General features: G+C 46.5%; 1 long non-coding RNA gene across 1 annotated transcript; it reads right to left on the reverse strand.

Moving 5' to 3' along the window:
* Window positions 1-6,412: 6,412 nt before the first annotated feature.
* LOC127573732 (uncharacterized) lies at window positions 6,413-19,997 on the reverse strand. Its single transcript, XR_007956807.1, has 2 exons — window positions 19,872-19,997; window positions 6,413-6,730 (listed from the first exon to the last, which is right to left on the reverse strand). It is a non-coding gene; the product is annotated as an uncharacterized LOC127573732 (long non-coding RNA).
* Between the last annotated feature and the right edge of the window lie 7,890 nt (window positions 19,998-27,887).

The raw sequence follows: 27,887 nt of genomic DNA on the forward strand, positions 1-27,887 counted from the left end.
TTCTTGAGCCTGGTGGTACTTGTTCTCAAGCCCATAGCTTTCTATGCCTGGGTGAATCAAGGGTTCATCTAGACGAGGAATACAGAGCTTGCTGAATGTATTTTAGCAGCAGGTCTGTGTTTTCTGCAGTTTGGTCTCTGTTGTAACACCTGAACATGTGTGTTTAGGAGAGTATCAGCCAGTGTTCATCCCACAATGAGGTTTGTCAAGGAGGATGCATACAACCTGTCAAAGGCCCCAATGCTGTTGAAATCACAACACCGTCTCTGCATACCCAGGTATCTGGCAAGACCAGGCAGCATCTGGTCGGCACTCTGCCAAACCGGGTTGGCGCTCTGGGAACTTGCGAAGCTCCCTCCACAGGACACCCTGTGGGTCACAGCTGTGTTGTGGCACCATCAGACTGGGAAGAGCCTGAGACTGTTAATTCATGTACAGTTTCATCTGAAGTATCAAAACATTGAAAGAAATCAAAAGAGCAATCCCTCTGCAAGTGGCTACTTGGAGTTTAGTAAGTGCATATAACATTTTGGGATCTACAGCCCATCCCTGGATAATGACCAGCTTCCATTTTTACAGACATCCAGAAGTAGATTTTGTCTGTAAGTCAGAAAATGCACAAAAATCACTGGATACGGTAATCGTACCTCCACAGTATTGTGATGAGTGGCATCTGATGCAGATAAGACCAGAAGTAAAGAACAATAGAGCAACACAGCACGGATACAGGCCCTTCAGCCCAACCAGTCCATGCCGACCACGGTGCCCACCCAGCTAGTCCCAATTTCCTGCATTCGGTCCATATCCCTCTCAGCCCCGCCCCTCCTGGCAACATCCTCATAAACCTTCTCTGCACTCTTTCCAGTTTAACTGCGTCTTTGCTATAACAGGGCGACCAAGAACAATACTCCAAATGCGGCCTCACCAACGACTTATACAACTGCAATGTGATGTCCCAACTCCTGTTCTCAATGCCCTGAGTGATGAGGGCAATTACTAAAAGTGGATGGAGAGCGAGGAAACTAGTTCTGCTGTTCATAAGAATGAATGTGTGTACGTACGTCGGACTTTTGAGCTTAATAATATTATGGGAGCTGGTTTGTATGTAGGGGTGTCCGTAAATCAGACAGTCGTAACCAAGGGACAACCTCTACTTTGTGCTTCATTGGAAGGGCTGTCGGGTTATAACCACAACAATATCTGCAAGATGCAAGAGCTCTAAAACAAACTGTGTACCAAAACAAACAACGCAGTTGCAGGTATGGCTGCTCTCTCACAGCTCCAGTGACCTGGGTTCGATCCTGACCCCTGGTTTCTATAAGATTCCCCCCTCATCCATCTGAACTCCATCGAGTACAGGCCAGGGACATCAAACGTTCCTCATACGTCAACACTTTCATTCTCGGAATCATGCTTGTGAACCTCCTCTGAACCCTCTCCAGGGCCAGCACATCCTTCCTTAGATATGGGGCCCAAAGTTGTTCACAATACTCCAAATGTGGTCTGACCAATGCCTTATAAAGCCTCAGCATTATGTCCTTACTTTTATATTCTAGTCCTCTCAAAATGGTATTGGTATTGGTTTATTATTGTCACTTGTACCGAGGTACAGTGAAAAACTTGTCTTGCATACCATTCGTACAGATCAATTCATTACACAGTGCATTGAGGTAGTGCAGGGTAAAAGCAATAACAGAATATAGAGGAAAGTGTCACAACTACGGGGAAGTGCATTGCAGGTAGACAATAAGGTGCAAGGTCAAACAATTCCATCTCATCGTATAAGGGAACTGTTCAATAGTCTTATCACAGTGGGATTGAAGCTGTCCTTGAGCCTGGTGGTACATGCCCTCAGGCTCCTGTATCTTCTGAATGCCAACATTGCATTTGCCTTCTTTACTATTGACTCAACCTGCAAGTTAACCTTAAGGGAATCTTGAACTAGTGCTTCCAAGTTGCTTTGTATCTCTGATTTCTGAATTCTCTCCTCAATTAGAAAGTAATCTACATTTTATCTTCCTACCAAAGTGCATAACCCTACATTTCCTATGCTGTATTCCATAATCCCATTGATGAAGACCCCACTCCCGTAGGGTCTTCAGTGACTCCACACCCCAGCCATATCTCTCTGATGAATACTGTGTTCACAGACTCAGGTGGGAGATCTTTGGCTGTGCGCTCATGAGCCTGGACTGCTCTCACTGTGGAGCTCACATTTCCTTACCACATAAAAGTAGGCCTTTCTGCCCACCAGCTCGAAGGGCAAACACATCAATCCCATTCCCCCATGTACTTCCCTACAACCCTCTCCGACTATCTGACATCCTCTGACAATTCGCCTACATTGGGAGAAATTTACAGTGGCCAGTTAACTGATCAATCTCCACCAATAATACATGAAATTCATTTACCCTTGCCACATTCCCATCAACTCTGCCCAGATACCACTGTGCGACAACTTAGCTGGCTTCAAACTGCTTTTATATAGAGATGCAAGATGCTGGAACCTGCAGCAACAAACAATCTGCTGGAGGACCTCAGCAGGTCAGGCAGCATCCGTGGAGGGAAATGGACAGTCAATGTTTCGAGTCGGATGGGTCTCGACCCGAAACGTCAACGGTACATTTCCCTCCACAGAGGCTGCCTGACCTGCTGAGTTCCTCCAGCAGATTGTTTGTTGCCTTTTATAGATATGTTTTTTGTTAACTTCTTGGGATATGGACAGTGCCAGCAAAGCCAGCATTCATCGCCCATCCTTAATTACTTTCGATTCACCCTTTTAATTTAAGTGTCTGTGTTGGTCGAAACTGTATTTTTCCACAGCTAATTTTATCACAAGAGCCCTGTAACTATAAACGCTCCCAAAAGCTGGAACAGTTTCAGATCACTCAGGCCTGAAGGATTACAGCTGTTTTGTATCTCTGAAGTTGTAATTGGATAAAATGACGTACACAGTGTTACAAAAAAAATCCCCCATTTAATTGTTCATCTAAATCACTTAACTCCTGCATAATTGAACCATTCCTGCTTTGGTCCAAAAGCTATCCATGCTTGGTGGCCTGCTTCACAATTGTCACTGCAATGAGATTCCAAAGAGAAAATTGTTTTCAAGAAAGGAATAGTCATGAAATTATTCCCTTCCAAAACTGTCTGTTCAGAGTCATAGAGTTGCTTCACACAAAAACAGGCCCTTCGGCCCAAATCGTCCATGCCGACCAAGTTGCCTACCTGAGCTGGTCCCATTTGCCCATGTTTGGCCCGTATCCCTCCAAACCTTTCCTATCCCGGTACCTGTCCAAATGTCTTTTAAAATGTCTTTTTCTGAAGAGCTTAGTTAGAACCTTAAATCATTCCACCACTGGCATAAGTGTCAACAGTACGTACCACCTACAAATTCGGCCCATCAAGTCCGTGCCATCTGTCAAGCATCCATCCTACGTGAATCCTATTTTATTCTCCCCACTTCCCCATCAACTCCCCCCAGATTCTACCACTCGCCCACACATTAGGGGCAATTTATAGTAGGCAGTGTGGGAGGAAACCCGAGCATCCGGGGAAACCCACGCGATCACAGGGAGAACGTGCAGACTCCACGCAGACGGTGCCGGAGGTCAGGATTGCAATTGCTTGCCTGGGCGATTCCAACAGCACCTCCCAAACTCACGGCATCAGCCAGCAAGACAGATAAGTCCAACAGGCCCATGGGAACAGCAGCACCTCCAGTCTCCCCACCACGACACACACCATCCCGATATGGGAATATATGGCTGGTCCTTTGTTATGGCTGGGTCTAAACCCTGGAGCTCTCTCCCCAGCAGCACCAGAAAGACTGTGGTGGTTCCAGGAGGTGGCTCATCACCAGCTTCTGTTTAAAAGAAAAGTAAAATGGGATGGGCAATAAATGCTGCCCTTGAATGAATAACTACAAACTCAATCAGCAGGAAAATCTACCTTTAGGCTAAAAGACATGGCTTCAATTCATTAAGGAAGGGTCAGGGCTGACTCGAACTGAGGGGACCGACCCAAGGCAACAAGCTGAGGACATAAAGGAAGGTGCCTGCTGGAGGTCTCGTCTCACTGGCACTCTCAGCTCTGAAGGTTAGTGATTCGAGCCCTGGGACTTAACCCTGCGCGATATACTGAGGCGGCAGTAGAGTGATGCGTTACTGACAGCACAGCAGGTGCTGCATTACGGAGGCTGCAGTGGTGCTGAGATACTGAGGTGGCAGTGGAGCGCTGTATTATGGGCAGGCATGGTAGTGTAGTGGTTAGCGTTACGCTATTATAGTACCAGCGACCTGGGTTCAATTCCCGCCGCTGTCTGTAAGGAGTTTGTACGTTCTCCCCGTGTCTGCGTGGGTTTCCTCCGGGTGCTCCGGTTTCCTCCCACATTCCAAAGACGTACAGGTTAGGAAGTTGTGGGCATGCTATGTTGGTGCCAGAAGTGTGGCAACACTTTCAGGCTGCCCCCAGAACACTCTTTGCAAAAGATGCATTTCACTGTGTGTTTCGATGTACATGTGACTAATAAAGATAGCTTATCTTATCTTATTACTGAGGCTGCGGTGGTTGTTGCAATACTTGAGGCTGCATTGGAGTGCAGCATTATTGAAGCTCCAGTGATGTGCAGCATAACTGAAGCTGCAGTGGGCTGCTGTGTCATTGAGGCTGCAGTGGAGTGCTGCATCACTGCGGCTGCAATAGTCATTGCATCACTGAGGCTGCAGTGGTGTGCTGCATTACTGAGGATGGTTGCTACATGACTGTGAGGCTGCAGTCGTTGCTGCATTACTGAGATGGGTTTCAGCATTACTATAAGACTGTGGTGGTGTGCTGCATTACCGAAGATGGGTTGCTACATTACTGTGAGGCTGCTGTGGTTGCTGCATTACTGAGGATGGGTTGCTGCCTTACTGTGAGGCTGCAGTGGAGTGTGGCATTACTGAGAGTGCCTTTTTTTCTGTAGAGCAAGGGCATATTCACCGGATGCCAATGACTCCACAGCTCCATTCCCAAGAACCTTGTCGACTTTTTCCTTTACTGACACATGCATGGGTCCCAGCTGACAAACTCTTTGCCACTTCCAGTTGCTTTTTCCCGTAAAGCATCTGTTGTAGTTCGGACTTGCACCTTATTGTCTACCTGCACCGCACTTTCCCTGTAGCTGTGACACTTTACTCTGCATTCTGTATTGTTTTACCCTGTACTACCTCAATGCACTGTGTAATGAATTGATCTGTATGATCGGTATGCAAGACAAGTTTTTCACTGTACCTCAGTACATGTGATAATAATAAACCAATACCAATTTATGGGGAACCCTCCTTGACCTCAGCCCTCCCTGTCTCTGTAACCTCTTACATTCCTCTGCCATCCCTGTGCTCCTCCAGTTCTGGTCTCTTGCACACCTCCAATTGCACTCATCTTTCTGAACGGCAGTGCAGCTTCAAAGGGCCGAATGGCCTTCTCCTGCTCCCCTCTCACGCCCCTGAGTTCCCATGTACTCCACCATCAGCAGCCGTGCCTTCAGCTACCCAGGCCTTAAGCTCTGGAATTCCCTTACCAAACCTCTCTGCAAAATCCCCCTTAAAACCTACCTCTGACCATTCAGCAACCAACCCTCACCCCTCCAGATGTGGCTCGGTGTCACATTTCATCTGATAACACTCCCCTGAAGTGCCCTGAGGTGGTTTTAGTAAAAAGTTGTCTGTGAATGCAAGTTGCCAAAAGACATTAATGCAAATCTTCTCTCCCAACCTCTCTGCAAAACTCAAAGGATTTGTTGGATCATCAGTAAGTGAACTATTTTTGCAAACTGGAACTTAATTACACTTGGGTGCTGTTTCCCAGAACAACCTCCCATGAGGGCAGATGTTCAGGAACTTGAACCGTTGAAGTAATTCCTTGGGGTGTTAACGAGCCCAACCTTGCCTTCTACATTTTGAAAGGATTTGATCTGCATATGTTGCCTCAAGGAATGCAGGTGTCCCCAGTAACCACTGCCAGCTTTGGATTTAGCCGTGCCTTTTTAGTTGTGGCAAGATCCGATTGACATGGAGACTCTTCTCTTGGGGATGGGAACTCCCAGTTATGGAGAGCAGATCACTAAGCAGACGAGGCATGGTCTCCCCCCAACCCCCCCGCCACCCCCCCCCCAGGTGTTCCAGTTTCCTCCCACATCCCAATGGTGTATGGGTTGGTAGGTTAATTGGCTGCTGTAAACTGCCCCTACTGTGTAGGTGAGGGGTAGAATCTGGGGCGGGGAGTTGTTGAGAACATGGGAAGAATAAAATGGAACTAGAGTAAATGAGTGCTTGATGGTTACAGTACACAGTCAATGGGCCGAAAGGCCTGTTTCCATACTGTATGATTCCAGGACTCCATTAAGGAATACAAAGTTATGCTACTAGGGTAGATTGGTAAATTGGTTTATTATTGTCACATGTACCGAGGTACAGTGAAAAACTTTGTTTTGCATGCCATCCATACAGATCATTTCATTACAACAGAGCATTGAGGTAGCACAAGGGAAAACAATAGCAGAATGCAGAATAAAGTGTTACAGTTACAGAGAAAGTACAGCGCAGGCAGACAGTAAGGTGCAAGGCCATGATGAGGTAGCTCATGAGGTCTAGTGTCCATCTTATCGTATTGGGGGACCGTTCAATAGTCTTCTCCAGGAGCCAGGTCGGTAGTTCAGTCAGTCCTGGAGGTTGAAAGAATGCCAGACCTGTAAGCAGATTTAAAAGAACATTGCTAGTAATTCTTAGAGTCATAGAATTTAGATTTAAGAGATTATAATAGAAGTAATGAGTAGATCTGCAGAGAGCAACTTGAAATGAGTCACCACGCTCCGACGCCATCTTGCTAACTGTTATGTTGCAAGGGTGAGAGAAAGCAAGGTTGGGAAGAGCCTCGTGTAGAGGGTGAAGAACACTCTGTGCTTGATAGCATGAGTGGTCTATCTCTATGCTTTGGACTCAATGTTATCAGCTCCTTTTTCAAAGTAAAGTTAGCCTCAGCGGGAACAAATTGTTCCTCCCGTCACCGCGATGAGCAAGTGTGTGGGGGCAATTAAAGGTTGCTCTGACAGATTCCATCTGGGAGCTCTGAAAGGACAAGCCTGATGTGAAATTTATAGTCAAAATCAAACTTTTTTTAAAAATCCCTTGGAAGATAAGGATCAACAGCTGCGCCGGTGAAATCTGTTTCCTATTTGCATTTGGGTAAGATTTGTGTTCACTTATACTGTACATTTGAAAGAAAGTCCATCACCTTCAGAGAGTTACAAATCTTTCTACAGGAAGCAAGTGACTTTTGAAGGGCAAATAACACGTCATTTATTTTTAATTAACAGGGAATTTACTGTTTGATTTGATTTTTTTTACGTTTAGAAGCCTCCCTTTGCTGAATTGTTGGCGCAGTTACCACTCACTAACTGATCCAGTCTGCCTCCTTACTCCAGCTCTACAGTATCTTGCGTTTGTAGACTGTGAGGCAGAGTAAAGAACAAGGAGGTGACGCTAGTTCTTTAAGTAAAACCTTGCAAGGCGACAACACTGAGGTGATCACCACACGACCCAAAGGATGTGACTGTGTCGGAGACGAAATTCATCATAACATTTCCAAAGCTGGACAAGGATAGTTATGAGGAGAGATGTGGTTTGCTTCCTTTCTATGGAGATTTAATTGAGATGTACGAAATTATGAGGACCATAGGCAGCGTTAACAGGGAGGACCTTGTTAGCTTTGTAAAGAGGTCAATAGGACAGAGAATTAAGGTAATCAGCGAGAGAATTAGAGGGAAGTTTCTTCCAAAGAGGGGGTGGAAAGACTGGAACTCACGGCCTGGAAGGGTGGTGCAGACAGAAGGTTCAGGTTGAAAACGTCCCAGGCCGAGGACTTCACGAGCAAAAAGCTATAGTGCTGGGGAGTAAGGAAAGTGGTAGGAACACGTCGCTCTGCATTTGGCCCAGGTCGTTTGTCTTTGCACCCGTGCAGGCGCGTACGTGTGCGCGTACACGACTTGACGCGGACTTTGATGTGGACACAGGGAACGGAATGGTATCACCTGGGGAATGAGTAATCCACTAGAGCAAGAAATTACCTGGGGATAGGAGGAACCCCCAGGAGTGAGGAAACCCCTTTGGAAAGAGGAATTACCCCGAGTGTCAAATTACCTAGGAATGATAGGCATCTCCAGGAGGAAGGAATCTCCTGGGAATGAGGAATCTCCTGGGAATAAGGACTACATAGAACACAGAACTGTGCAGCACAGGAACAGGCCCTTTAGCCCACAATGTCTGTGCCAAACACGATGCTAAATTAAATTAAATCTCTTCTGCCTGCACATGATCCGTATCCCTCCATTCCCTGCATATTCATAGAGTCATAGAGTACTAATGAATGGAAACAGGCCCTTCGGCCCATCTAATCCATGCTGACCTGATCTTCTGTCTAGTCCCATCTACCTGCACCCGGACCATATCCCTCCAAACCCCTCCCATCCACGTACCTATCCAAACTTCTCCTAAAAGTTACAGTTGAATCCACATCTACCATTTCCACTGGCAGCTGGTTCCACACTCGCACCACCCTCTGAGTGAAGAAGTACCCCTTCAGATTCCCCTTAAATATTTCACCTTTCACCCTAAACCTATGTCTTCTAGTTCTAGTCTCACCCAACCTTAGGGGAAAAAGCCTGCATGCATTCACCCTATCTATACCCTCATAATTTTGTACACCTCTATAAGATCTCCCCTCATTCTCCTGCACTCCAGGGAATAAAGTCCAAACCTATTCAACCTTTCCCTATAACTCAGGTCCTCAAGTCCCGACAACATCCTTGTAAATTTTTTCTGCACTCTTTCAAGCTTATGGCATGTGTCTTTCTAAAAGCCTATTAAATACCACTATTGTATCTGCCTCCACCACCACTCCTGGCAGCCTGTTCCTGGCACCCACCATTCTCTGTGTAAAAAACTTGCCCCGCACATCTCCTTTAAACTTTCCCCCTCTCACCTTAAACGCATGCCCTCTAATACTTGACATTTCCACCCTGGGAAAAATATTCTGACTGTCTACCCAATCTCTGCCTCTCATAATTTCATAAACTTCTATCAGGTCTCCCCTCAGCCTCCAACGTTCCAGAGAAAACAACCCAAGTTTGTCCAACCTCTCCATTTGATTAGTTAAGGGGTTAACGGTTATGGCAATAAGGTAGGAGAATGGAATTGGGAAAAAAAATCAGCCATGATTGAATGGTGGAGGAGACTCGATGGGCCGAATGGCCTAATTCGGCTCCTATATCTTATGGTTTTATGGTCTCTCCTTAAAGCTCATACCCTCTAATCCAGGCAGCATCCTGCTAAACCTCTTCTGTACCCTCTCCGAAGCCTCCACATCCTTCCTGTAATGGGGTGACCAGAACTGCACACAGTACTCCAAGGGTGGCCTAGGCAATGTTTTACACAGTTGCAACATGACTTGCTGACTCAGTGCCCCGACCAATGGAGGTGAGTATACCATACGCTTTCTTTACGAATCTCCTGGGAATGAGGAAGCTCCTGGGAATAAGTCATCATCTCTGCATCATGAGGAGTGGGTCAACTGATGCCTGGGTGGGAACCCACGCAATATCCCTCTCACTCATATTCAAAGTCACTCAATCGCTTAACTGTGGTTTTATCACACGATCCTGTTTGCATCAACGGTACTGAGGTCAAAAAGATAAAGAGCTTCAAGTTCCACCAAAAGCCTGTCCTGGTCCAACCTCATGAACGCGACGGCCAAGAAAACTCACCAGTGCCTGTACTTCCTCAGGAGTCAAAAGAAATTTGGCATGTCCCCTTTGACCCTCATCAATTTATAATGATGCTCCATAGAAAGCATCTGATCTGGATCCATCACAGCTTGGTATGGCAACTGCTCTGTCCGTGACCGTAAGAAACTGTGTACATGTGCGCACAGGTGCAATGAAAAACTTATTTGCAGCAGCATCACAGGAACACAGCATCAGATAAGCGGCTTTCACAGGAAAAACATAAATTAAACATAAATTATGCACAATTTTTACAGGAAAGAAACACAATTAGAGCAAAAACAAACGAAGTCCATTTTAGTGCAAAGTGATCAAAATGGTCATAGTGCTGTTAAACTGTAGTGGTGATTAGGGTTTTGCCGGTTGGTTCAAGAACCAGATGGTTGAAGGGAAGTAGCTGTTCTTGAACCAGCTGGTGTGGGACTTCAGGCTTCTGTACCTCCTGCCCGATGGTAGCTGCAAGAAGCTGGCATGTCCCGGATGATGGGGACAGCTCAGCAAAGAAACCAGCCTCCCCTCCATGGATTCCATCTACACTTCTCGCTATCTTGGTGAAGCAGCCATTATAATCAAAGAGCCCACCCACCCCGGGCATTCTCTCTTCTCCCCTCTCCCACTGGGCAGGAGATACAAAAGCCTGAAGACACGTCCCACCAGGCTCAAGGACAGCTTCTACCCCGCTGTTATAAAACTATTGAAGAGAAACAAAGGACTGCAGATGCTGGAATCTAGATGAAAAACACTATGATGCTGGAGGAACTCAGCAGGCCGGGCAGCATCTGTGGAGAAAAGCAGGCGGTCAGCGTTTCAGGTCAAGACCCTTCTTCAGGACTGAAGATAGGAAAAGGGGAAGCCCAATATATAGGAGGGAAAAGTACGATAAGATGGACTCTTAACCTCACAATCTACCTCATTATGGCCTTATTGTCTGCCTGCACTGCACTTTCTCTGTAACTGTACCACTTTATTCTGCATTCTGTTATTGTTTTCCTTTGTACTACCTCAGTGCACTGATGTGATGAAATAATGTGTATGGATGGCATGCAAAACAAAGATTTTCACTGTACCTCCGTACATGTGACAATAATAAACCAATTTTCCAATTTATCTAATAGTGAAAACTGATCATTAACCTTTATTAAACCTTCACTCACTGCTGTAATGTAAAATCGGAAACCTTTCCCTGGCTGAGTTGTACCATTGGCCGTGTGTTAAATCCATCCCTCCTCACCACTGAAGTACATTCATTGTAGAAGCCTTTTGCTTTATTCCTTCCCCATTTCTTGCTCCAGTTCCCGGAAATGTTCTGGATTCTCAGCACCAGGGAAAGCATGGCTGCCTTGCTCTGCACATTCTGCTGTTTGTCTCTCTCCATAGCTGGCCTGAGATTAGTCAGGGAGGGATGGAGAGGCAGACTTTGATCTGGATGTCTTAAAATCCATTTTCTTTGCATTACCTCCCACTCCAAAATCACACATCACACACACAAAGGGCTGGAGGGAACTCAACAGGTCAGGCAGCATCTATGGAGGAAAACGAGTTCCCTCCAGCATTTTGGGCATGTTGCTGCTGATTTCCACCATGGGCAGTCTCTCCTGTGCCTTCACAACAGCAGCACAATGTTTTAGAAAGATCAAATGAGGTGACATAATATTCTGATTTAATACTGGCATTTAAGAAGCTGTTAGACATATGAACATGTACTGAATGGAGGGATGTGGAGAAAGCAGGCACCATAGCGCAGCGGTTAGCGTAACACTATCACAGCGCCAGCGACCCGGGTTCAGTTCCCGCCGCTGTCTGTAAGGAGTTTGTACGTTCTCCCCGTGTCTGCGTGGGTTTCCTCCGGGCGCTCCGGTTTCCTCCCACATTCCAAAGACGTGCGGGTTAGGAAGTTGTGGGCGTGCTATGTTGGCGCCGGAAGCGTGGTGACACTTGCAGGCTGCCCCCCAGAACACTCTGCGCAAAAGATGCATTTCACTGTGTGTTTCGATGTACATGTGACTAATAAAGATACCTTATCTTTTCTTATGTGTAGGCAGAAAAGGTTTAGTTTAATTTGGCATCGTTTTCCGCACAGACATCAGGGGCCTGTTCCTGTGCTGTACTGTTTGATGTTCTTGGAATGGTTAACCAACAATATTGAAGATAGAAGATGATCGCCTGGATTTATTTAGGTGGGGATCTGCTGTTGTATTGCAGAACAGTGTGTCTGAGCGGTGGCTGTCCCTAGGGGTAACGCTGGAAGCAAATAGCTTCCTATGTTCGTTCTCTGACGTGGGTCAAGGGGGGGGATCTGAATGAATCAGCTCACAACTCCAGTGGCTGTCAAACCAAAGGGAAATGTTTCTTGCACTGTTGTCAGAACCTATATTTTTATATCCTTCCTTCCAGCCTCAGTTTGAAGTTGTGACGTGTGCCAAGCATATTTTCCAAGATTCTTTGTCAGGTGAATTATCAGAGCTTTTGTTTCGTCAGCGTTAACCAGCCTGGGATGCTTGGGGCAAATCATCAGTGTGGTGGAGTCTCTGACAGAGGATGGAAGTATGTGTCGGACATATTCCCAACCCTCTCCCTCATTACCTACACCTCTCCCCCACCAAACCCAATGAGGAAGGACCAAAAGAATTTGCATTTGCAGAGTATTGGGAGCACTGAACACCTCAGCAGGACAGTGGTGCAGCCAGTCGAGCTTCTGGCTCACAGTTCCAGTCACCCAGGTTCAATCCTGACCCCAGGTGCTGTCCATGTGGTGTTTGCACGTTCTCCCTGTGACCGCAGGGGTTTCCCCTGGGTGCATCGGTTCCCTGCCACATCCCAACAACGCGCAGGTTGGTAGGCTAGTTGCCTGCTGTAAGTTCTCCCTGGTGTGTAGATGAGTGGTAGAATCTGGGGGGAATTGATGGGAATATGGGGGGAATAAATTGGGATTAGTGTAGGATTTGATGTAAATGGGTGGTTGATGGTTAGCTCAGACTCTTGACCTCACAATCTACCTCGTTATGACCTTGCACCTTATTGTCTGCCTGCACTGTACTTTCTCTGTTACTGTAACACTTTAATTTGCATTCAGTTATTGTTTTCCCTTGTACTACCTCAATGCACTGATGTAATCTGTATGGACAGCATGCAAAACAAAGTTTTTCATTGTACCTCGGTACATGTGATAATAATAAACCAATTTACCAACTAAAGCTTCAGGCGGAAAACTCCTCCTCACAACCTGGAAAAAAACAAGTTAATTTTACGTTGCGAAATAGCTGGGGGAGGGATGATTAGGACAAGGGATATACCCCTGATAGGGTGAGGTCAGGGTTACCAGGGTGATCTGGTTATTGGAATTGGAATTGATTTATTATTGTCACAGGTACCGAGGTATGGTGAAAAACTTGTTTTGCATATCATTCATACAGATCAATTCATTACACAGTGCATTGAGGTAGATATTTATTTATTCATTGGTCACATGTACATCGAAACACACAGTGAAATGCGTCTTTTTGCATTACTGAGAACATGCTGGGGGCAGCTCGCAAGTGTCGCCAGGCTTCCAGCGCCAACATAGCATGCCCACAACTTCCTAACCTGTACATCTTTGGAATGTGGGAGGAAACCAGAGCACCCAAAGGAAATCCACGCAGACATGGGGAGAACGTACAAACTCCTTACAGACAGCGGTGGGAATTGAACCCGAGTCGCTGGCGCTGTAAAGCGTTATGCTAACCGCTACACTACATTGCCTGCCCTTTGCCTTTGCATCTGGATGCTGGTGGGATGCAAGAGAAATCCTGTCCTGGTTGTCAGAATCATAACCATACAGCATGGAGACAGACCCTTAGACCCACCAAGTTTGCATTGACTATTGAAGTCAAAGTGGAGTTTATTGTCACATGCCAAGTACATGCGTGCACAGGTGCAATGGAAAACTTACTTGCAGCAGCATCACAGGCACACAGCATCAGATACACAACATTCACAAGAAAAACATAAGTTAGACATAAATTATACAAAATTATACAAGAAAGAACACAATTGGTACAAAAAAATTGTAGTGCAAAGCAGTCATAGTGTTGCTATCCTGAGATAGTGATTGGGGTTCAAGTCTTCCTTTACACTAACCCTATACTGATCTCATTTTATTCTCCCCCCCCAATCCCATCAACTCCCTTCAGAATTTACCACTTGCACACACATCAGGGACCAATTAACATATCAACTCTCCCGTCTTTGGAACGTGCAAGTTGCCCGCAGTCAGCACCGCAGGTCAGGATAGCATCTGGGTCGCTGGAGCGACATGCAGCGGCTCCACCAGCTGTGCCAGTGTGGGGGAGAAAGGGGCAGAAGTGGGGTGTGGGGAAGGGAACAGACATTACAAGAGGGCTGCCAACAGTGGAGGAGGGACAGCCATGGAGGAGGCACACCGGAAAGTCACCTGAGACCGAGAAACTCTGCGAAAGGAAAGGAATCCAGGGTAGGGAAGGGGTGTAGCCAAGAAAGATGTGGGAGCCCAGGGTCTATACTGGTTGCTAAGCTGTTCCCTGAAATGGAGGTAGGAGGTGTGATTGGTCTGCAGAATAGCACAGATCCTCCCCTTTTGTAGGCACACGAGAGACTGCAGATGCTGGAGTGTGGGGCGATAAGCAATCTGCTGGAGGAACTCAACGGGTCACCAAGTCTGTGTTGACTTTGGCTGCCTCCATCTCTCATTCACCTGTCTCCCAACTCCACCCCTTCTCCCCTCCCTTACCTGGTGCCACCTGCCTGTCACCTGCCTGGACCCCTCCTCAGTCCACCAATCGCCTCAGACTCCCATCTCACCCCTCCCCTTCTCCTCTTTACAATGGCCACCTCCCCTCCCCACTCTCAGTCCCGATGCAGGACTCGACCCGAAACGTCGACAGTTCCTCTCCCCCCACAGATGCTGCTCGACCTGCTGAGTTCCTCCGGCAGACTGTTTGTTCTTTCCCTTTTGTTCCCTGCATCCCTCCTCCCCTTCTCGCTGCGTTTCCAAATCTGTTTATCTCAAACTTTTCCCCGTTCTGCTGAAACGCTATCGACCTGAAACTTTAAGCGACAAACACTCTGCTGGAGGTTACTAACTCAGCGGGTTGAGCAGCATCTGTAGGAGGAAAAGAATTGCCGACGTTTCAGTGGAGACCCTGCATGAGGACTGAGTGTGGAGAGGGGAGATGGCCGGTATAAAGAGGGGAGGGGGAGTGGTGAGACAGGGGCCGGTAGGCAATTGTTGCACTGAGGAAGAGTAAAAGATCAGCCACCTCCGCTCTCCGCTCTCGGCCGATGCAGGGACTCAACCCGAAACGTCGACAATTCCTTTCCCCTCCCCACAGGTGCTGCTCGACCCGCTGAGTTCCTCCAGCAGATTAGTTGCTACTCCAGATTCTAGCATCTGCAGTCTCTCGTGTCTCCGATCTGAGCCCTTAACTGTTTCTCCCTTCACAGATGCTGACTGAGCCGCTGAGTGTTTACAGCATTTGCTGTTTTAACTCAGATTTCCAGTATTCTCCCATTTTCTGCTTTGTGGGACATAGGAACCAAGAAAGCTGTGACCACTGAGCTCTAGACTGTTTTGCTGTTCAATTAGATCAAGGCATTTCTGTTTCTTACACAATCCACCAGCCTTTGTTGTCCCGGTGATGCTTGGGGAGGTATTTTAATCCAGGTATTTAATGTTATTTATACTTCAATTAACCAACCACAAGCCTGCAAAGAATGTCTTCCATCAAAAACCATATGGACTAGATTTCATGGTACTACAGTGGCTGCTGCAAGCTTGGGTGGTAAGATCTCAAGTTTCCCAGGCTCTGGTCAAATGTTACCATTCTCCCAGATTCAGGAATGGCTTCATCTGGGATCTGTAGGGCAAGCTGCAAAGCATTCTTGGTCAGTGGACACTACAAAACAAATTTAGCAGGAGATACTCTAAGAGTTTTTTGAAGAGGTAACCAAAAGGGTAGAATAGGGTAGGGCAGTGGATACCAGAGAAACAAAGGACTGTAGATGCTGGAAACTAGATGAAAAACACAATGATGCTGGAGGAGCTCAGCGGGCCAGGCAGCATCCGTGGAGAAAAACAGGCCGTCAAACTTTCGGGTCGGGACCCTTCTTCAGGACTGAAGATAGGAAAAGGGGAAACTCGATAATTGGAGGGAAAAGCAAAGCAGTGATAGGGGGACAAAAGAGGGGAGGCGGGGTGGGCACAAGGTGGCGATAGGTAGATGCAGGTAAGAGATAGCAATAGGCAGGTGCGGGGGAGGAGGGCAGAGCAGATCCACCGGGGGGTGGGTCAAAGGTAAGGAGAGGAAAAAATGGGGCGTAGAAAAAAGAGAGAGAGACTAGGAAAGGGAAGAAGGGAAGAAGCGTGGTTGGGGGGTGTGGGGAAGGGGGGTGGGGATTACTTAAAGTGGGAGAATTCGATGTTCATGCCGTTAGGCTGCAAGGTTCCAAGACGGAAAATGAGGTGCTGTTCCTCCAGTTTGCACTTGGAATTCTCCTGGCAGTGGAGGAGGTCGAGGACTGACATATCAGTGATAGTGTGGGAGGGGGAGTTGAAGTGACTGGCAACAGGGAGATACAGATCGCGTTTACGGGCAGAGCGCAGGTGTTCTGCGAAATGGTCACCTAGTCTGCGTTTGGTCTCACCAATGTAGAGGAGGCCACACTTGGTGTGGATGTTGTCTATTTGAACTTTAGCAAGGCCTTCAACAAGGTCCCACATGGCAGGTTGGTCTGGAAGGTTAGATCCCATGGAATCCAGGGAGAGCTAGTTAGGTGGATTCAGAATTGGCTTGGAGGTTGGAAGCAGAGAGTGGTGGTTGAAGGCTGTTTCTTGAGATGGAGGCTAGTGACTAGTGATGTGCCGCAGGGGTTGGCATTGGGACCCTTGTTATTCGTACCCTTCGAATCCCCAGATTCTACCACTCACATCCACACTAGGGGGCAATTCACAGCAGCCAATTAACACATCAGCATGCCTTTCGAATGTGGGAGGAAACCGAAGCACCCAGAGGAAACCCATACAGTCACGGGGAGAATGTGCAGACTCCACACAGAGAGGTCCCGAGGTCAGGATTGAACCTGGGTCTCTGGCGCTGTGAGGCAGCGGGTCTACCAGCTGTGCCACTGTGCTGCACTGACCCATTATCAGTGGGTCTAAATCCTGGAACCCCCAAGCCCAATGGCAGTGAGCTCGTAACCGGAACAGTTCCCAAGCCAGAAATGAGGCCACAATCCAAATCGATCCCACCAGTCTCCCAGCGCTAGTTCCTACGTACGTGCTGTACATAAGTCGGGTGCTCATTAGCCATACAGTACCTTCAATCAATGTTGCTTCACAGAAGCAGAGTTCAAACAAAGGGGACATCGGTTTAAGACGAGCAGTAATAGGGTTAGAATGGATCTAAGGAAAAATATTTTCATGCAGAGGGTGGTTAGAATTTGGAGCGCACTACGTAGGGGGGTAGTGGAGGTGGAGACTGTCACAACGTTTAAACAATGTCTGTTGAGCACTTGAATCGCCAAGGTTTGGACCAAGTGCTGGTAGGTGGGATTATTAGAGACAGGTTGATGGTGGACATAGATATAGTGGGCTGCAGAGTCTGTTTCTGTGTTGTATAACTCTATGATTCTAAAGGTTGACAAGTAACTTACAGAGAAGCAGACAGGTAACTTCTCACAGCTACCATCAGGCAGGAGGTACAGAAGCTTGAAGTCCCACACCACCAGGTTCAAGAACAGCTAGAGAAACAAAGGACTGCAGATGCTTGAATCTAGATGAAAAACACAATGATGCTGGAGGAACCCAGCAGGCCAGACAGCGTCCGTGGAAGCCCAATATTGGGCTTCCCCTTTTCCTATCTTCAGTCCTGAAGAAGGGTCCTGACCCGAAATGTTGACGGCCTGCTTTTCTCCACGGACGCTGCCTGGCCTGCTGAGTTCCTCCAGCACCATTGTGTTTTTCATCAAGAATAGCAACTTCCCTTCAACCATTCGGTTCTTGAACCAACCAGCTCAACCCTAATCACTACCTCAGTATAGCAACACTGGGACCACTTTTGACCACTCTGCACTATAATGGACTTTTTTTTGTTCTAATTGAGTTCTTTCTTGTATAATTTTATATAATTTGTGTTTTTCTTATGAATGTTCTGTCTCTGATGCCATGTGCCTGTGATGCTGCTGGAAGTAAGATTTTTATTGCGCCTGTGCACACATGTACTTGTGCATCTGACAATAGACTCGACTTTGATGAACAGCAGCCAGAGTCCGACCGCAGCAGGCAGGAGGTGAAGGTTCTGTGTGTGACGCATCAGACATTCCAGCAGGAGTTACACAGCTGGCTCTCACTGACAACAGATCTAGTTAAGTGCCTGAACATCCCAAACACAAAAGCCTTCTCGGTGTCCTTGCCAAATAATGTTTTGACCGGCCCTGGTAAAGCATCTAAACTCAGGAACAGAACACCTTTGTGGACAGTTTAATTGGTTTCAACTCAAAAGGATCAGTCAGACCAGTCCAGGAATGAGAAGAGGCCCTTCATCCTGTCAAACCTCCTCTGTCATTCAGCTAGTTTAAGACTGATCCACAATTTACCGGTGTTTACCTCTCTGGGTTCCATTTCTCCGACTTCCCTTTCCTCTGGGAGCTCCTGTTTCTTCCCACATCTCAACGACATGTGAGCTTGTTGGTTAATTGGCCACTGTAAATTGCCCCTAGTGTGCTGTTGAATGGTAAAAGGGGGAGGGTGGGGAGGGGGACAGAGTTTTGGGGCTATGCAGAGAATAAAATGGGTTCGGGTAGGATTAGTGTAAATGGGTGGTTGGTGGTCAGCACAGACTCAGTGGGCTGAAGGGCCTGTTTCCACACTGTATGACTATAGCTCTAAAACCTTGGCAAAGTCAGTGTAGAACTGCTCAATTGGCCTTCAGTTGGTCAGGGGAGGGTTCCTCCGAGAGAAGGAAATGCTTCTGGACGTCTTTGGAACAGTCTAGTTCCAATCCTTGGTTATGTCCTCTTGTTCCACACTCTCCCCTGAGAGAGGGAGTGGTTTCTTTCTCTCTAATCCATCACATTTTATCATCACCTTCTTTAGATCACCTCTTGATGTTCCAGAGCCAATAAAATACAAGCCTTATTCACACAACATGAAATCGTGCTGCATCCCTCTAACATTGGAGATGTTCACTTTGGGATGTCAAATGTAAGGGAAAGGTATACAGTAAATAGCAGGACCCTTATGAGCATTGATGTATAGAAGGATCTTGGGGGTCCAAGTCCATAGCTCCCTGAAAGTGGCTACGCAAGTAGATAGGTGGTAAAGAAGGCATATGGCATGCTTGCCTTCATTGGTCGGGACATTGAGTATACGAGTCAGGAAGGCATTGCCTAGGCCGCACTTAGAGCATTGCTTAAAGTTCTGGTCGCCCCATTACAGGAAGAATGTGGAGGCTTTGGAGAGGGTGCAGAAGAGGTTCACTAGGATGCTGCCTGGATTAGAGAGTATTAGCTAGAAGAAGAGGTTGGACAAACTTGGATTGTTTTCTCTGGAGCATCGGCAGTTGAGAGGAGACCTGATAGAGGTTTATAAAATTATGAGAGGCATAGATAGGGTAGACGGTCAGTGTCTCCTTTCCAGGGTGGAATACTAGAGGGCATGGCTTTAAGGTGAGAGAGGGAAAGTTCAAAGGAGGTTTACAAGGCAAGTTTTTTTACACAAGGAGTGGTTGGTGCTCTTTCACCTTAAACCTATGCCCTCTAGTTTAAACTCCCCGACCTTGGGAAAAACACTGTGAATATTTCACCCAGTCACAGGAGCAGGAAGGGTTGACTTTCCCTTTTGGATTTAATACTTGTGCAATTTTGGAATACTGCAGTAGCGGGGTTTGTTTACTGGATGCTAACAAGTCTCTCGGTGTATTTTAATTGCTCGGTAGCTTTCTTTATAAGGTTTTCGTACAGAGATACAGGAACAAACTGTAACAGGGAGAGCCCCAACACTGTGGGCTCCCCTTATATTGTCACACAGGAACTCTACCTTGCATTTGCCGTCCACTTCTGATGATTACTTGAAAAACACCGGGTGACGATGGGCAGCGTTCGTTTCCGTCTTTGTCGTACACAAGAAACTAGGAGCAGGCGTAGCCTGTCAGATCCTTCAAGCCTGTCCCAACATTTAATATGATCGTGGTTAATCTATGTTGGCCTCAACTCCTCTTCTGTATCATTTCCCAATGCCCTCAATTTATCAAATATTTATCCACCTCCACTTTACATATTTCGAATGCTCCAGCTTCCACCACCCACTGGGGCAGAGAAGTCCAGAGATTCACCACCCTCTACGAGAGGGAATTTCTATGTACCTCAGTTTTAAATGACCAGCCCCTTATCTTGTCGTTATGCCCCCTTACTCAAGACTCTCCCACCAGTGAAAACATCCCAACATCTACTCCTTAGTATCTCATAAGTTTGAATAAGGTCATCCCTCATTCTTCTAAACTCCAAGGAATACAAACCCAAACTACTTGGGAGGCACAAGAGATTCTGCAGATGCAGGGATCTGGAGCAACACACACAAAGCGCTGGAGGAACTCCCGCACTGAAATGTCTATCCACGGCCTCCTCTACTGCCACGTTGAGGCCAGGCGTAGGTTGGAGGAACAACACCTCATATTCCGCTCTGGGAGTCTCCAACCTGACGGCATCAACATCGATTTCTCGAACTTCTGGTGACTCCTTCCCTCTTCTCTCCCTTTTTTTTCCCTCCCCCCCTCCTTTGTCTTCCCTCATTCCTGTGGCCCCCTCCCCCTTCTCTTTCCCCTTCTCCCACCCTCATGACCTGCCCGTCTATTCCCCACCTCCTTCCCTTTATTCCGTCCACTGCCCTCTCCGACCGGATTCCTCCTTCTCCAGCCCTTTGCCTCTTCTACCGATCACCTCTCAGCTTCTTACCTCTCCCCCCTCCCCCACCCACTTACCTTCCCCCCTCTCACCTGGACTCACCCATCACCTGCCGGCCTGTGCTCCTCCCCCTCCGCCCAACCTTCTTATTCGGGCTTCTGCCCTCTTCCTCTCCAGTCCCGATGAAGGGTCTCGACCTGAAATGTCGACTGTTTATTTCCCTCCATAGATGCTGCCTGACCTGCTGAGTTCCTCCAGCACTCTCTGTGTGTTGCGCCAAACTATTTAGTCTCTCTTGACAGGACAACCCTCTCATCCAGGAATGAGTCTGGTGAATCTCCCTTACCCTGCCTCCAGTATTACTGTATCTTTTTTTAGTTAAGGGGACCAACACTGTACACATTATTCCAGGTGAGTCCACACCAACACCCTGTACAATCGCAAAAAAACCTCCTTATTTTTAAATCCAACCCCTTTGTAATCACGAACCCTCAGGTCATTGCAATAAGATCTGGTCAGCGCAGCCTGACTAAAGCTCTGATGGACCTTGGTAGTAGAACAGCAAGATCTGTGACCTTAGAAAGGGAATCAATTCTGCAATAACAACTTGGCACTTAAGCCAGCTATTGTTCAATATTTCTAATCTTGTCTTCCTTCAGGAACAGCTATAAGGAGAGGTTGGACAAACCTGGATTGTTTTCCCTGGAGCATCGGAGGCTGAGGGATGACCTGTATGTACAATTATGAGAGGCATAGATAGGGTAGATAGTCAGAGTGTTTACCTCCAGGTGGAAATGTCAAATACTAGAGGGCATAGGCTTAAGGTGAGAGAAGGAAAGTTTAAAGGAGGCAGGTTATTTACACAGAGAGTGGCAGGTGCCTAGAACACACTGCCAGGGGAAGTGGTGGAAGCAGATATGATAGGAATGTTTAAGAGGCATTTATACAGGCACAGGAACAGGCAGAGAATGGAGGGATGTGGATCATGTGCAGGCAGATGGGATTAGTTTGGATTGGCATCATGGTCGGCACAGACATTGTGGGCCGAAGGGCCTGTTCCTGTGCTGTACTGTTCTGTGTTGTTCACAGTACATGTACTTAATGCTCATAGTGTGTCCTGCCCCAAATCTGCCACCCCACCCATCAACATAACCCCGATACTATAGCATGTGCAGTACTATGCAGCAACCCCCTGTGCCATACCATGTTCTATGAATGATCCTTATCACTGTCGTTATGTATCATACTACCCTGGTCATTATTGTCTGGATTGGAACTGGAAAGGCACAAAGATCCATTCATATTCTTGTTCAATTCAAAGGGCAAATTCTCAATATTGACAGAGTCAGGTCAAACAACCAACTTCGCATAGTGAGACTACTAGTTCTGGCCAGGATCAGAGCATAGGCCAGGAGTAGGTCATGTGACCCTTCAACATTCATCAGGATCATGGCTGATCTACCTCAATGCCATTTCCCTGCATTTCCATGATTCCTGTAATATCCAGAAACCTTCTGTTTTTTGAAGGTAACCAATGCGCAACATCCCGCGACACTGCAAGGTAGAGAATTCTAAAGGTTCACCACCCTCTGAGTGAATGATTTCTCCTCACCGCAGTTCCAACTGGCCTACGGCTTATTCTAGCACCGTGACCCTTGCTTCTGGCCTCTCCAGCCAGGAGAAATATCCTCCCTGCCTGCCGCTGGTCGTGCCCTGTTAGAATGGAGCTGATTGGGCAATCCCCCCATGAGTCAAGTCTGAGGATTCCTCTGTGATTGTGACAGGGGTGGACTTCCACATGTAATTTGGAAGTAACTATCTTCTGTTCACTGCAGAACGCTGGAGTAATAATCCTGCATCTGTCAGGAAGCTTTGCTGTAGTTTCAGCCAAAGATTTTGTTCACTGAACAATGTTGAAATAAAGTCTGTAATTAGATGCACTTTGTCCTTGTTGTAATAAAGGGTGTATGTTCTGCCCTGCATCCAACTCACTGGGTTGGGTCTGTGGCAATGGTCCCACAACATGGCACTGATTGCTTGACCAATAATCCACACTGTGATGGGTCTCACTCTCACTGCATGCTTCACCCGATAATGAATGGGAGACATTGTACTTGTTCCAATCAACAGCACTGCAATGCATCAATGACCTCACAGTCCAGGCTTCCAGTGAATTGCTCAATCTTAAAGTGTGATATGCATTAAACCCCAAAACAATGAGCAAGGATCTTAGTTCGGAGCCTTGCATCGGAGCCCTCTTTCAGTAACTTTGCTCCATGAAAATGTTTGGACAGGCACATGGATAGGAAAGGTTTAGAGGGATAGGGGCCAAACACGGCTGAGTGGGACTAGCTTAGATGGGCACCTTGGTCAGCATGGACAAGTAGGGCTGAAGGGCCTGTTTCAGTGCTGTATTACTCTATGACTCCATGTTCCTCCCATGTCTCAGAGTTCGCGGGCTTTTTTCAACATTGACAGCTGCGACCCACTGGAATGAATTGATGAACTGCCAGACATCGATTGAGATTGAGTTCCCCTCAATTAAATTAGGTTCATTGTGAACATTTTATATTTGGTACAAACCTTCATCCTCCACATGGAGACATGAGAGACTGCATCTGCTGGAATCTGGAGCAACAAAATATCTGCTGGAAGAACTCAATGGGTCAGGCAACATCTGTGGAGGGAAATGGACAGTCAACGTTTTGGGTCCAAACCCTACATCTGAACTGTCCATTTCCACTGTCGGGAGACCAGATGCAGGGTCTCAACCCGAAATGTCAACTGTCCATTTCCCTTCACAGATGCTGCCTGACCCATTGAGTTCCTCAAGTATTTTGTTTGTTACTTTATCTGCCATATCTTGCAAAAGTAGTGAGATTAACATTTTATTAATAATACAAATATTTTCTCATATTCATTCAACATGACAAGATAATACTGAAAGTTGTTACATCCACTTCTCAGCCCACAAAATCTGCACTGAACACGATGCCAGATTAAAGTAATTCTCTTCTGTCTATACGTGATCCATGTCCTTCCATTCCCTGCATATTCATGTGCTTATCTAACAGCCTCTTAAACACCACTCTTGTATCTGCCTCCACTACCACCCCTGGAGCCCATTCCAGACACCCACCACTCTCTGAGTAAAAAACTTGGCCCGCACATCTCCTTTAAATTTTCCTCCTCTCAACTTAAAATGGCCTCACAGGTGGACAGGGTGGTGAAGAAGGTTTCTGGCAGTCAGTCAGGGCATTGAGTATAGAAGTTGGGATGTTATGTTACAGTTGTACAAGACGTCAATGAGGCTGCATTTGGAAGATTGTGTTCAGCTTTGGTCACCCTGCTATAGGAAAGATGCCATTGTGGACACAGCCTCCCCTCCTTGGACTCTTTACCTCTCGCTGCCTTGGTGAAGCAGCCAGCATAATCAAAGACCCCACCCACCCGGGTCATTCTCTCTTCTCTCCTCTCCCATCAGGCAGAAGATACAGGAGCCTGAGGCACATACCACAAGGCTCAAGGACAGCTTCTATCTCACTGTGATAAGACTATTGAACGGTTCCCTTGTACGATGAGATGGACTCTGATCTCACAATCTACCTTGTTGTGACCTTGCACCTTATTACACTGTACGTTCTCTGTAGCTGTGACACTTTACTCTGCACTGTTATTGTTTTTACCTGTACTACCTCAATGCACTCTGTACTAACTCAATGTAACTGCACTGTGTAATGAATTGACCTGTACGATCGATATGCAAGAGAAGTTTTTCACTGTACCTTGGTACAAGTGACAATAATAAACCAATACCAATAATTTAAGCTGGAGAGAGTGCAGAGGACATTTACGAGGTTGTTGCCAGGACTTGAAGAGCTGAGTTATGGAGAGAGGTTGAGCATGTTAGGACTTCTTTCATTGGAGCGTAGGAGAATGAGGGGTGATCTTATAGAGGTGTATAAAATCATGAGGGGCATATATAGGGTGAATGCACACAGTCTTTTCCCAGGGTTGGAGAATCAAGAACTATTTGGCACAGGTTTAAGTTGAGAGGGGAGAGTTTTAATAGGAACCCAAGGGGTAACTTTTTCACCCAGAGGGTGGTCAGTATATGGAACGAGCTGCCAGAGGAAGTGGTTGAGGCAGGTACATTAACAACATTCAGAAGGTACTTGGACAGGTACATGAATAGGAATGGTTTAGTAGGATAGGGGCCAAATGCGGGCAAATAGAACTAGCTTAGAGAAACAAAGGACTGCAAATGCTGGAATCTAGATGAAAAACACAATGATGCTGGAGGAACTCAGCAGGCCAAGCAGCATCTGTGGAGAAAAACAGATGGTCAATGTTTTGGATCAGAACACTTCCTCAGGACTCATTTTGGATCAGAACCCTTCCTCAGGATGGAATCCTGGTTGGCATGGACCAGTTGGGCTGAAGGGCCTGTTTCCGTGCTGTATGAGTCTATGACTATCTGGTTCCCTTTGAGAATGGTCCAGTTACCTCTGTTCCTACCAGACAGACGGAAGACACTGGTCTATGGCAGGTCCATTACTACCGATCCAAGCATGAGTTTCTACACTTGTACCTTATACAAACAACTAGATTATCCAACATTGTTAACCGTATCTGGAGATTGGCCAACTCCAGCTATGATTTACAGAGTTACTCTTCCCATGAGTGTACCTCCTCCTTTGGGAGCCTGGAATTGCTCAATTAATCGTCCACACTCCTGAAAAGTATCAAGGAAGAACCTGTGGCCTTATGGATGCTGATCAACATTTACCCCCCAGTTCCTCTCTCTCCCCCTCAGGGCAGTTCAACTAAGGCTCAGAGACACTGACTCCCACAGTAAGTCACACAGCCTCAGAACTGTGAACTTTCCTAAATCTCTTTCAATGAGTTGCTTTGGATAATTCAAGCACTGGGTTGGCTATGTTACCGGACTTAATACAGGGAATGTGAATTCAAACCCAGCAAGAGGGAAGATTTACTTAGAACTTGAGGGGCAACCATTTTACACAGAGGGTGGTATATATGTGGAATGAACTACTAGAGAATGAGGCAGAAACTTTTAACAATCAGTTGGACACGTACATGGATAGGAAAGGTTTAGAAGGTTATGGGTCAAATGCTAGCAAATGGGACTAGCCTGGATAGGCAACTTGGTCAGCATGGACCAGTTGGGCCGAAGGGCCTGTTTCCATGCTGTATGACTCTATGACTCAAAGAGGATTGAATTCGGATTAAAATGTACAGAAATTGGACTTTGGTCACCATTGATAATCAGGATAGCTGTGAGCGCAGTACTCTAAGGAATTTTATGAACATGTTGCCAGGGTTGGAAAAGTATTGCTATAAGGAAAGATTGGATGTTTTCTCCGGAACAGAGGAGGCTGTTGGGAGAGATCATTGAGGTGTGTAGCTGCTGCCTCACGGCACCAGAGACCTGGATTCAATCCTGACCTCCAGTGTGCCTGCGTGGAGTTTGGATGTTCTCCCTGCGGTCATGTAGGTTTCTTCCGGGTGCTCCGGATTCCTCCCACATCCCAAAGAGTTGGTAGGTTCATTGTAGATTACCCTGAGCATGTAGGCTCTGGGGGTTAGAGCGGTGTGGATGGGAATGTGGGGAGAATAAAATGAGTTAGTGTAGGATTATTGTAAAAACGGTCAGTTGATGGTCGAGACGGACTCAATGGCCTGAAGGACCTGTTTCCATACTGTATCTCTCTGTGAATCTTTGACTCCAAATAGTGGTTGTGACGTAAGGCACAGCTTAAATAAGGAAATTAAAGTTGCCTGTAATCAGGATAATACAGTAATGCTGGGGGACTTTTATCTACATATAGATAAGATAAGATAGCTTTATTAGTCACATGTACGTTGAAACACACAGTGAAATGCATCTTTTGCGTAGAGTGTTCTGGGGGCAGCCCGCAAGTGTCGCCACGCTTCCCGCGCCAACATAGCATGCCCACAACTTCCTAACCCGTACGTCTTTGGAATGTGGGAGGAAACCGGAGCACCCGGAGGAAACCCATGCAGTCACAGGAAGCACGTACAAACTCCTTACAGACAGCGGCCGGAATTGAACCCGGGTCACTGGCGCTGTAATAGCATTAGGCTAACCGCTAGATCAAATTAATACTAACATTATAAAGGATGAATTCCTGGAAGGTACATGAGATAGATTTCTAAATAAACATGTTCAGAAGTTGACTAGGGAATCAGTTACTTTCGATTAAGTACAGGCAGTCCATAAGTCAATTCCTCTTTAAGTCAGAAACGTCCATTTACTGTAGTAACCCACATCATATCGTTCTGCATACTCTTGCCATACTTCTTTCACTTCAGTGAATACTCACCCTAACATCACTCATAACTAAACTAATGGAATATATACTGTATCCAATTGTGAATGAATATCATAAAATGTTTTATTATGACTGGCTTGAAAAATGTGGCAGATTGAATAAAATGTGGAAAAAAATGTGGGGTTATCCACTTTAGTGAAATATCGGAAATACTGAATGATTTTTTAAAATCCGGTGATTGGGAAATGTTGACACTCAAAGGAACCTGATTGTCCTTTTACACAAGTCACTGAAAGCTAACATGCGGCAGGTACTTAGGAAGGCAAGTGGGATGCTGAGCTTCAAACAATCTGCTGGAAGAACTCAGCGGGTCAAGCAGCATCTGCAGTCTCTTGTGTCTCAATTCGTATGTCAACCTTTGTTGCAAAAAGACATAAGTAGAAGAGTAAAGATGCCTTGCTATAATCACTAGGAGCCTTGCTGAGACCACATCTGGCGTACTGCATACAATTTTTGTCTCCCTTTTGTAAAGAATGAGATCCTACCACAGTGGTTTCACCCGACTGGTTCCTGAAGTGACAGATCTGTCGTATGAGGAGGAATTATACAGCCTGGCCCTCTGTTTTTTTACCATTTAGAAGAATGACCTTATTCAAACATACAAAATCCTTGGTGGGTGCAACAGGGAGGATGCAGAGGACATTACTCCTGGCTAAGGAATTGAGAACTAAAAGTCACCGTCTCAAATCAATGGGTAGGCCATCCAGAACTGAAATCTCTTCACTCAACGTATGCTGAATGTTTGGAGTTCTCTGTCCCAGAGGTTTGTGGAGGCT

This window comes from Pristis pectinata, chromosome 8, assembly GCF_009764475.1.
Source record: "Pristis pectinata isolate sPriPec2 chromosome 8, sPriPec2.1.pri, whole genome shotgun sequence".
Taxonomy (NCBI): domain Eukaryota; kingdom Metazoa; phylum Chordata; class Chondrichthyes; order Rhinopristiformes; family Pristidae; genus Pristis; species Pristis pectinata.